We start from the raw sequence: 12,497 nt of genomic DNA on the forward strand, positions 1-12,497 counted from the left end.
ATCTTAAGTCTTTGTTATGTGGAATAAGGGAGGCAGTGCATCCTGAGGAAGGTCTGGGAAACAAGCTGGAGTCACGTTTGTCTGTCCTTGCCTTCACTGTTGTGCTCTGACCCAAAAACTTGCCTCCAGTGACTGCTCAACTGATCTGAGTTTCATTTCAGTCATGACAATTACATCATCCCCTCTCAGCAAGTATCCTTGGAGTGGTAGGGAGGGAAATACAATCATTAATGGGGTTGAACCCTATCCCGTGGAAAGCTGAAAAGAGAAAGATCATTGTTCTGGTTTAAAGCAGGCACTGAATGTGGAGTCACTAAACTGCAGGGAAATATGTTCTGATGTGTTCCCATTTGCCTTTGCAGCTCAAGACATGCATAACTGCATGGTAGACTGGTTAAGGCTTCTGAGCAGCTTTCTGGTCAGTTTGAAAGGTAGAGCATTCCCATCTTCCATCTTAAAAATAAAGAGTCACAAGGATGAATGCCGCAGTCCCAAGAAGCAGGTTGGATTAAGATGGAAGGAATGTAAGATGGTTTCATGGGTGTTCAGAATTAAGTATTACCTGAATGCTGATATTCTTGATACTGTCTCATATATAATCTTTCCTTAGCAACTGATGGAAGGAGGGGAAAGTCGTGATTTCTTTACAGTGCTGTACCATCTGTCAGCCCTACTCATCTTTTCTTCAAACTTATTTTGAGTTAGCTTTTCTCCTTCTGACATTCACTATTCCCAGGCTTGGCTATAGTTGGATGATTGTAATATTCAGTACAGATTATGAGATACATGAGATACTGCTCATTTTGAAAATCTGAGGTATCTTATCAGGTGACATCCCATTGACACAAATATTGACAACTAGCTTTCCATGAGGGGATGTGAAACAAGGAAGATAACCAATATGACCCTCTCAGATATTTCTGCAGGGAATGCAGATAGTTTTCATCTTTAGAATGACCTCATTGATCCCAGATAGCTTCTCTGGAAAAGCAGCCAGGTCTTAAGTTCATTTGTGTCAAAAGCTGATAAACCTTGCAGACTTTTACCAGAGATAAGAGGATCATATTGCACAATGGCTGTAAACCATAATAAGAAAGGTTTGGATTCCTGTGAAAGGTGTGCATTACTGAACCTGGATTTTTTCATATTTGAAGTCAAAAAATACAGTGATTATACAATGCAGTAAACATGATTCTTTTATATTCAAACATTTATTAACATCTGGATTATGTCTGTGGGAAGAAATTATGTGACTTTTTAAATCCTGTGCCTGTTTTATTAATTTTAGTTTTGCATATACTTTTTTTTCTTATTAATTTTCTTTTTGCTGTCAGTAGGACTTTATGTTAAGGTTTTAATTTTTGGACTTCCCCTCTGCAGTCTCTCTCTTCAACAGAGCACTAACCCTCAAGAGGTTAAAATGACAAAAAAGGCACATCCTCATACAATCAGGATGCTAAACCCAGCTGAGAAAAGCAAAGCAGAGTGCAGATGCAAGACAGAAATAAAATAGGCAGCAAACTCAGAAGGGAAAGAATAAAGAAGTCAGTATGTCAAGCAATGAGAAACTAAACAAACACATTCAAAACACAGCCCACGAGGGAAGCAAACACGCACCAAATATAATGAGAAAGGAAAAGTCAAGCTCAGGCCATCCCCACTCATTGGCAACACATGAAGAGAGTCAGCAAATGCAAACTGCACGGGTTTCTCTAAAAGAAAGGCTTGATTTTCAGAAATGGAATTTTCTTTTTCCCATGAAGCAGCAGATCACTTTGTAAAAATCTCTCCAAAAAGTCAAGGCGAATACCAGAATGTGGTTTAGTGTTTTGTCTTCTGGGGAAATGTTTATCCACACTAACTGGGTGTAATTGGAAAGAAATCATTATAAATTATCTGTGGAACTTAGAAATTTATCTTTTGCGTTGCGTTGTGTGCTGGCAGTAAAACGAAAGTAACTTAACGGTGGTGGTTCGCGGGAAAAGCTGGAACAGGAAACATCAGGAACAGCTAAGGCAATAAGTAGCTGCTCACAGCGTAATTCCCAATACGTGGATGATATACATGCACCTGGAGCATGATGTGCACGTGTATGCACCTGTGTATGTACGTGCACTCCTCCGCCATGCAAACACTGAGGCAAGAGGCAGAAAGACTGGAGAAGCCAACAGCTTAAGCACTCTGAGCCCATGTTCACACATGTTAGACCTCTGTGCCAAGCCCATCCACTCCAAGCCCTTTTTGTCCACTTTGCTAGTGTCGAAAAATCTGACGAAGAGCCCTGGCATGTGGGAAAAAGCTGGTGGTTTGCTAAAGCTCTTAGGGGTTGGTCTGCTTTTTTAATCCTTTGTTAAATGTGCTCCGCAGCCTGGAATACATCCTTTTTTATGTTTTGCAAATTGAAATAAAAATAAATAGCCAAAAGGAGCTTGCTGGCAAATTTATATTATCTATGTGTTGTTATAACTCTGCTAGTAAACACAGAGTTTTTCAGAGGAGAGCAGCCAGGGCTCAGGGCTTAGAAGAACAAAAATGCAGAAATAAGGGAGCAAGGAGCTACATCCTTTGCCACCAGCCCAGCACCTATTACTAAGATTGTCATCTATAGGCAGCAGTGGCATATTGTCAGCTCAGGAAGTTCTCATATATCACATAGATGGAACTAACAAAATTTAAAAAGATGTGTCATTTTAAAGGGTAATGAATAAAGATATATGTGCCTTGTTCCATATTCCAGAAACGAGCAGATAGTCAGAATGGGAAACTGAATGAACCTATCACTTCACATCACTTTCAGTTCTTGTTCCATAGTTTTCACAGCCAGAATAACTTAATGGGAAAGTGATACAGGTTGCCAACATAGCAAAAAGCTGAATGTCAGCTGGTGATAAAAAAAAAAATATCAGTGGCTGCTGTATTATCAAGAGAATCAGAGGCTTGCGCTTCCCTGAAGCAAATGGTGTCTGCAACGAGCTCTCACAGCATTTGAACGAGGGGAACTGCTGATGCAAACGAGGCAAAGCAAAATGAAGTTCAAGTAAAGACCTATTGCCGAGGGGTGGAAAGGTTTAAGCACAACAAACGCCTCAGCTTGACAACGTAAATTCTCCAAAGACTCAAACAGAAAGGGGCAATTACTACCTTATGTTCCAGTTCTAATCTTAAATTATAGGATAGTTTCCTAATGAGGGGGAACATTACTGGAGACAGCTGTGGTGGATGGAAGGGAACATTGCTGTAATTACAGATCCTTGCACATTGGTGACAGAAGTTCCCAAACTCTGAGGGGAAACACCTTCATAATGTTTGTTTTTGCAGAATCAAATAACACTCTCAATTTGCAATGGAATGGAAGCATTTGAGTATGTGAGCCTTTAAACTGGATTGCAGTCCTACCTGGTTAGGAGCTAGACTAAATTGGCAGAGGTGAGCTCCCAGGTGTTCTGGGATCCTGACGCAGACTGGGGGTACAATAATGATGGTCAACTAGAGAAACGCAAGATACGGACGTGGCGATCGAGGGAGAAAAAACAAATAAAGAAAACAAGGAGACAAAGTCTAAGGCAGAACATCTGATACGGCAAAGTCAAAACAGACTCGTTCCCTTCTTTCAAGATTACTGCTAGCAGCAAGGGCATTGAATGGTTCATACACTTTCTTATTACACAGATCATGTTACTGGAAAGATCAAGAAAACGATTCTTGATTTAACAGGGGTTTTTTGCCTTTGTGAGCTATACAGTCAGAGACAGTGGTTTACAACATGTGGTCTACAGACTCCTAGGGACCCACAGATGACTTCCAAGGGCTGCAGAAGAGCTGCTTGTCTTGTCCCTACCCAAGGGTCTGCATGTCTCCTGCAAACCTTATAGGCATCTACAAGTGAAGAAAGCTCAAAACCACTGCTTTTACACTATTGCTATTACGTGAAAAGAAATGGATGATATTTTTCCAATTAGTACTTCGATAGATAACTGAGCTCCTAGTAGCATGAGACATAACTTTTTTTCAGAGTAGCTCTGCTTCACCCAGTCCACAGAACAAGAGCTGTTGTAACAAGCACCTGTGTAATGATTTGTGTTCTCCTGGTTGTTTAATGGGGCTTCAGACTTTACTGCACTGTATTCTTTTATTTTGCTCTGAGGAAAGAATAGTTTGTTCCCCAAGGTACTTTTTTACTGACACAACGCTATAAAATCTGAGTACTTCACAAGTATTAATGTATTTTTTCATAAAACTCCGAAGTGAGTGGATGAAAAATGGGAGAAAAGACAAATTAATTTTTGGCATCCAATTTGAGATATTAAAACCTGATCTTTCTAAGCACTTGACATGATATTTTTTAATGTATATTAAAAACTCAGCCCCCATGGACTTTAGTTATAGCTCTCACTCAGTACTTTCCCACATCAGGCATCACGTTGATTGCCAAGGAAATTAAGAGCTTCCAGGTAACCATATGCAAAGTTTGCCTGGTGTGCAAGGAGTTCTGGAGCAGTGGGACAGAGTCCAAGGCAGCATTTAAACCCAAGGAGCCATTTATCCACACCACATCTTCTCCTTGCCCTCAGCTTGCAGTTCTGTACCTCTCGTTGAGCCAGTTCTCACCTCCGCTCCATAAACTTCCCACCCAGTCCTAATCTTCTTGCTCAGCAAATCCCAGGCCCTAACAAATCCAAGATAAGTGGACTGCAGACAGCAGGTGCAGTCCTATGCAGAGCTCGTTGCCTGGACCAGCACCGTTATCCTCTCCCTGTCTCGGCATCGCTGTCCCTGCTGCTTTTCTGCCTTTATTCCGTGCCACCTCATGTGGTTTCAGCCCCAGGCTTTGCTCGTGGCTACTTCCTGGGTCCCCCAGCTCCCTTCCCAGCTCCCTTCTGACTTCTGCCTTGCAGTTTGCTTCAGCACCAGCATTCTCCCCCCATCTCTGCTGCTGATTTAAACCTCTCACCCTTCCTCCTGGCACCTCTGGGGCCAGTTTCCACTGTTCTGAGGCTCCTTCTCCCCAGCAGCTTCCCCTTCCCTCTGTAGTGCCAGCCAGGGGATGCTGGCTGGAAACCAGGCAGTGCCCCCGCTCATCTCAGCATTAAGCATGGCCTGCCGCAGAGCCTCGTAACAACTGTTGGGGTGAAAAAATTGTCTTAAATTTGGACTGCTCAAGGCAGACAAAATCATCGGGGAGTTTAGCTGCTAAAACTGTAAAGGTTTCTGTTGAACATGTGTGAGCTGGAAACTTTCAAAGGCCTCTCTGCCTTCGCTAGCTGTGGCTGAATTTACTGAAGGAGTGTAAAAGAGAGAGCCCTTTCAGAAAGACCACTTCCTCCCTCCTCCCCCCTCACCTCCTGACTGCAAATCCTCAGTCCAAACCCCTTTGACCTGAGCAAGAAACACATTTCACTTTTATCCTGTGTCTGAAAAGTGCAGCCATGTGTACACATGTGTGCCTAGTAGAGCCAGACAGCTCTGAATGGTTCAATTCTAGGAGCTGAACTCGGAAGTTATCACTGGAAACACGGCTTTGTAATGAGATGTGCAGACAACTAATAATACCTGGAGCCACCAGCCTCACCTACAGTAACTGATTTCATTTGGAGAAATCTATACAAAAGCTGTTGTGGTAAAGCCTACAGTAAACAGGCTTTTGTTTTATCCTCCTCCTCCCCATGTTAATTGTGACAGATACAGCCTGACATCATTGTAATCTGGGAACCAGATAGTTAGGAGAGGAATTGCAGCCACACCAGCACCTAGCTTTCATCTGACTTCTTTTTGATCTTTGATCTCTTTAGCTGGCTAATTAAGAAGCTTGAATCAGCACCTTGCCGAAATAGGTTTTGCTTTTTTCCGTACCTGTGATCCTCAGAAAGAGCATCCAGTGTCCTCATGTTCAGTAAGAAACATGTTACTTGTGAGTCTTTCAGCTCTGTTCATTTAGGTGACCATATAAATGTGTGCTGTGTTCTACTGTGGAACCTCCTCTTTCTGCATTTCCTATTTTAAGATGAATTGGGGGGGGCAAATACAAGCCTTGACATCACATTTTGCAAAGGAAGCAAATGCACTCCTCCCTAAATTCTAAATGAATGGCCTTTTAAGGTGACTGCTGAATTAAATTCCTGAATGATGAAATCAACAGGCATGAGAAGGTTCTTATTTCCGAAAAAGAAAAAAGCTGCAGGAAAAAGGAAAAAAAAAAAGAAAGAAAGAAAAACACCCAGTAGTGTGATTGCAGGGCTGAGAGCTGAATAGGAGCTGTTTACACTGACTCAATAAAGATACTTTACTCAGCTTTGGTAGTAATACAGCTTCACATGCTGAAGGGAAACGGGGATATACATATTCTGAGCCTGCTAAGCTTCTCTAATGTAAGACATGCATTTAGTTGAAGTCCTGAAATACCTCACTGAGAAGAAAGATGATCAAAACCCCAAGCACATCTTTCTGTTTATCATGCATTACATATTTCTGACATACTTTAAGCAGTACTGTATGCAGCCAACATCAATCTATGTATATATAATATGCCTGTAAGGTATGAAGCTAAACCTCCGTTTCTGTGGAAGACCTAAAATACCCTTAAGACAGAGTAAAAATAATCTCATTAGGGGAATGGGGCACGTCTGGACATTCTCAGGATAGAAGTTCTACCCGAGCACAGCTTGCTGCTCTGCCCTTGCAGGGGGAAATCACAGTGAATCAAATCTCCATGAAACACAGAAAAGAAAAAATCTCCTTGTAATCTTGAAAAAAAGAGCCAGACACCTCCATGAAAGCTGTAAACTCCCTTGAGCATGGGAGGTCATTAGTGGTTGATTAACATTACCTGAGCACTTTTCTATCATTTTTCACACATATATCGCAGAAAGCCAAGAACACAATGGACATGAAATCTCGCTCCAGTTTTCTTCCTCTCCTTATACCTGCTGTCCCAGTGTAACTCCAAAACCTGGATCTCCACCAGACTTTCCTCCACAAAGTGTTCTGTTGTTGGGACTTCCCCTGTGACTAGAGTGTTGACAGCAATACGAGCTTTAGGGCAGGAAAGGTACTGTTAGGCATTGGTATTTTTTTTACTACTGCATCAACCAGGCTTGCTTTAAGTAAGGTTAGACCACGCAGTGATAAAACACTGACGTCTTATCTTAATTGTTCTCAGTGTTGCTATAGGCAATGGTGCTACACCATAGATAACTGAATGTTAGGGGAGGCTGGCTATTTTAGACAAGCCTACATCTGCAGGAAGGAAGGGAATACGACATCTCTGTAGGACCTTAGTTTTAAGATAAATGAAACAGAAAGCAGTGTTTTTCCTTTTTTTGAATGTAATTCCTACTACCACCACAGATTTACAGGTGGTAAATTAATTACTTAGTTCAAATAGGGAATGAAGAGGGAGCTGAGTGATGGCTTGAAGACCTTCTGTAGCTTAGTCACTTCAGTGGACCAGAAGGACGTTAGGGCCGGATTATCATGACAGGCAGGGGAACACCACAGTCAAAGCGACTTTCTGTGTCATAATCTGGAGCTAACCTGAAATTGGGTATCTCAGCAGGAGATGTGGCAGCACCACACTCTTTTAACTTCTGTCTTCTTTGCTCTTTATTTACTAAAAGAGTGAATTCTGAGTTTTGGACCCCACACACATTTTATCCATAGCAACCACAACACTTCCCTCAGATTTGCTAAACGTAAGTCTTTAATTTAGAACAAGGAAGATGGATCTTCCCCCTGAGACTCTACTTCTGAGCTTGACTGAAATTTAGAAGTCAGCATCTTTGTCAGCATCAGGGCTTCCTGATGGCCCTTCCCATCTTAGAGTCTCCAAACTCTGGCTTAGCAACCCATGACCTTTGCTAGCAATCACTGGGAAAGTGCTGAAGAAAAATTGTTGAGTGATGACTCACTCTACCACAGTTTGGTTGCTTTATCATTTCTAATGCTGCTGATGGGAAGACATTTTCTATTGTGAGAGGCTTGTTTTCCTGCTCCATAGGAACAATGATCCATAAGGATTTCCTGAGGAGTGACTTCTCCTTACAGTGTGTGAGATTTCTTGTCTCTTAGCTCCTGGAAAGCTAATTGAATTAACCATCACCCAGTTACTTATTACCTTCCTGTCCCCTCTCGCCTTTTCAACTCCTACTTTAATGCAGAGGGCTCCTCATAGGACACAAGCACTGGGAAACAGGGTGTGAGTAATGAAAAGACTTTGTAAATCAGCAGCGGAGGAGGGAACGCGTAGGACTGGGCTAGAGCAATCAGCAGTCGCATGTGGACGACAGCGTAGGGGGGTTGCACACGGAAAGAAGCAATGCTGCGGGTTCAGCCCTGGCTCTGCTGGCCTTCGGTGTGAACTCCAGCTTGAAACAGCCATGGCCAATGACGAGGGTCACAGCAGAGGACTTCTTTCTTCTCTGATTGGAAACAGCACTTGGGGCTTCTTAAGAAAGCAAAGGCGCAACAGCAGTCAAGGTTTATCTGCTTGGGCAAAAGGCCCAAAGCCACTACATTCTTCTCCTTTTATTTACAGCTTTCGGCGAGACTCCTCTCCTCTGATGATCGCAGATTGTAACGTTTCATTGCAAGCACAGCTGGATGTTTTGGGCGGCTTACAGGCAGAGCTGCACCTGTTAGACTAGATGCTAAGAAAAAAGACATGTTCTGACAGATACAGGGAGATTGTCTAATGAGTGACATATTGCTGGGCCAAAAGAGTTTCTTAAGACCATCCTGTGTGACCTCCTGCATTGACCATTTGTTGACTCCTGGTTGGTGACAAAGTTTTTTAAGATGATAACAAACCTATAGAAATTACTCTGATCTGATGGTGAGTATGGGTAAATATGTGTGTGCGCCTGTAGTTTGGTGGGGTAGAAGAGATGTCAGTCATACTGCATAGCTCGCTATTGTCCCTTTTTCTGCTCCCAGGAGGCTGGGAGAAGCAGCTGTATTGCAGGGATGCCAACCATCAGCAAAATACAGCAATTGTTTTATGAGTTTAATGCTCTTTATCTCCTAATTTATTTACCAGGGGCATGTCTAATGCTCAGTGAAAGCCAGTTTGCTGAGGAGAAGAGTCTTAAAAATACCCTTCCATTTGCTAATATGTTATTTCTTATTAAATGAAATTGTTATGGTTTAGAAAATTAAAGCTTTATTTAAAAAAAACAAAACCCCAAACAACTGTGGCTGGAGAGTGAATTACCTCCTCAGCTCATGCTGAGAGAAGACAGCAGCAGGTAATGGAAAGCAGGTCAACCAGGTCTCATCTCCTTTTTTCAAATTACTTGCCCCAGTGAGGATGGGGACCCCATCGCCCTGGCAGTATACGGTCCCTGCCCCAAAGGCTCACACGCTGGAGGGTGAGCGCTCACCTTGCATGCCTGTATCTGAAGGAGTTCAATCTGATTGCCATGCAAATGCGAGAAAGCTGCTGGCTTGGTATTTGCTAGCTCAGGTATTGCTAACTCCTTCGTGCTTACGTACAGCTATCTGTAGCGGCTGGGACTCCACGGTGAGCACTCCCAGCCTCTGTACCAAGTGGAATTAATTGCAGGATAGAGGCCTGCTGCGGAGCAGATAAGAGGGATCTAGAAAAGCGACGGAGGCCAGACAGCATTAGATAAATGGTGGTAAGAAAGCCTGCATTAATAGCACTAATGTAGCTGTGTTTCCTGAAAAGAGAGCAAGAAATTCCCTAATGTAGGCATACTTCTTGTTGGCCAAAAAGCATTCTGAATTCCTCAATAATCAGGCAGGAAGTGGTAAAATCCGTCAGACAAAATGACCAATATGTTATTTTTTCCAATATCAGAAATATATTTTAGGTCATAAATATGAGAGAAAAACATTTTGTGGCCAATCAGATTTATTTTTTCAGCCATACTAAATTTGTCGGTGATGTACAGCAAATGGAATTTCTGTACACAAAAATGTATTTTAAGAACTCTGTTTCAGATCAGTACTTTACCTTATAGGTGCATTACTCCGCAGCACTCACTGCTCTTTCAAAAATTTGCACAAATAGAAATTGTGTTTTAGTATTTTCCCAGTCAAGTAATCAGAGAGAAAAGCAGAATTATAATAACCATGGGGTTTGTGCCACCTGCAAACAGCTGGAGTTTCTACCACAAACTGACACAAAACATAGGCTAATTTCTGATTTAATTTCGTCACTTTATGTGATCACTCTTGTCTAGTTTCCTCCGTGACTGAAGTCAAAGTGTTGACTCTGTATCACAACAGGACTACACTCTTATACCTAGCTTGCTTTTGGTTGGCCATTCTGAGAACCTCCTACCAAGATTTTCTGTTGTCTCCATTTTAGACATTTTAGAGGAGCTGTCTTTTCTTTGCTGAGGGGCGGTTAGTAAGACCCACTTGGTGCAGCTGCCTGAGTTCAGTCAGCAGAGTAACACTGTGATTCCTTCCAGCTTCTTTGCTTGTAGATAAAGAGGAAGGAGGATGCTAGCTTAATAACTTCTCATTGTGCCCCAGAGGTTAGGCACCTTGCCATATACAGATGTTATCAAAAATGGAATCATTTTATAAATAAACTGTGAATTAACAGCAGTCTGGATAAATGTATGCTCTGGTTCAAGACTGATGTATTCCATTCTTTGAGAATATTCTCTAAATAAACAGAATGTTTTCATTTTGTACTTTGTTATGATTTATCACATTGTGGTTTATTTAAGTCTTTCAATGCTCTCTCTTCCATTTGCTGAACTTTAGATAGGGAATTAAAATACCCTTGACTGCACAGTCTTCCCTCTGTGTTCGAAGGAGAAGCCATGTAGCTATCACAATGGATTAAGATGTCCTGCGTTAAAAACCTGTGTCACTTTTGCAACTGTGCGCATTTATGCAACAAGACATCAGTAGCTAATGGGTCCATCCAAGACATTAAGTTGAATGGACACTTTTTTCATAGCTGTGGTAATTATGAATACTCTGAAAAAGGCTGCTTTGCCAATTGTAGCCCACGAAAATCAAATACTGTTCTCTTGCAAAAAATGCTCTGCAAGTATTCAGCCATCTTATTCCATTACATGCTGTTACAAAAAGAAGCGACTTGTTTATTCATTGGAAGTCACAGGCACATACACTAGATCTTTTGAAGGTCCATAAATGCTGCTTTAGCCTGCTTTCTGTCAAAGGCATAGGCTCAAGCTAAGAACATCTCTACAGGGTTACTTCTCCATTTATCTGCTATGGACAGCCCATAGCACTAATAGATCCGTAACCAGAAAAACTCAATGAGCCCCAATTCTTTCATATAGAATTCCAACAGCCACCTTTGCTCTCTGGACTCAGCCACAACAGAGTTATGGGGTGATCCACAGGGATGTGCAGGGAAAGGGTTTCTTCTGGGGGACAGCCCCCTAAACATCAGGACCAAACTCTCAAATGCATCCAAACCAACTTTTTTGAGAACTAGGGTTTTCCAGGAAGGAATATTAATGGTGTTGAGGTATATTCACAATAAACACCTTCTGCTGTTACCAAACATATCAACTTCCATTTGGTATTTAGTTATGCCTTAAACCGTCTATTTACTGTCTAGTTATGATTCATATAACTATATATTGCTGCCAAGTGAACTCCATTACCATGGGGATATTTGCAGACATTTTAAATAGTTGAGATAAATACAATTAACTAGAAAAACACCAAGAAATAAATTTATATAAAATGAGAGATTGCTGGCTCGCAAACTGGAATTAAATAGACTGAATTTTTGGACCAGCTAGTCAACACAGCAGTAACTGCATGAGCTGCACAATAATATGCTACAGGTAGAACAATACTATGATTCTTTTTGCAATAAAAGCAGTCAAAACACTTTTTAAAGGATAATGTAGGCAAATATTTGCTTCCTACACAACTGAACCCTCTTTCAGCAACATTCAATTCTTCAGCTAGCTATTTCAAGGAAATAAAGAACACACAGCAACTAGTCTGTAACTGTCATGTCCAATATACTACCTCTATCACAGTGTCTTTGGTGAAGATGAGTAATATCTGAAAACAGGCATGGGCATTACAAATGCTAGAGTATTCATAAAACATGAAGTCATGCAACTAGGCATTTCATGTATAAAAAAAGAGTGGGTTTATTTAGCATATTTTATAACAGAGGTGTTCCCATGCACTCTGTAGAGCACAAGATTAACAATCAAAAAGTGCCATCAATGTATAGCCAAACAGTATATGCTTCCCATATAGTCAGCCACAGGTTTTAACCACAGTTTTTACCGAACATTGGGCATTACATTAGACTGTTAGGTTAAAAAAAAAAAAAGAAGAAGAAGAAATGTTGGCAAGGAGGTTAGAAACATCCTGGGTAGGAAGAGTCCACGCTGCCAGTTAATCCAAGGACATTTAATGACTGCATATCCAGAAGTGGGGAAAAAACTGTTGTTTCGTAAAACACATCTATGATATTATGCAAATAACCCCAATCCTAATTTTTCTACACGAACATAGATTATGCA

The sequence above is a fragment of the Grus americana genome, chromosome 2, assembly GCF_028858705.1.
Source record: "Grus americana isolate bGruAme1 chromosome 2, bGruAme1.mat, whole genome shotgun sequence".
Classification (NCBI taxonomy): Eukaryota; Metazoa; Chordata; class Aves; order Gruiformes; family Gruidae; genus Grus; species Grus americana.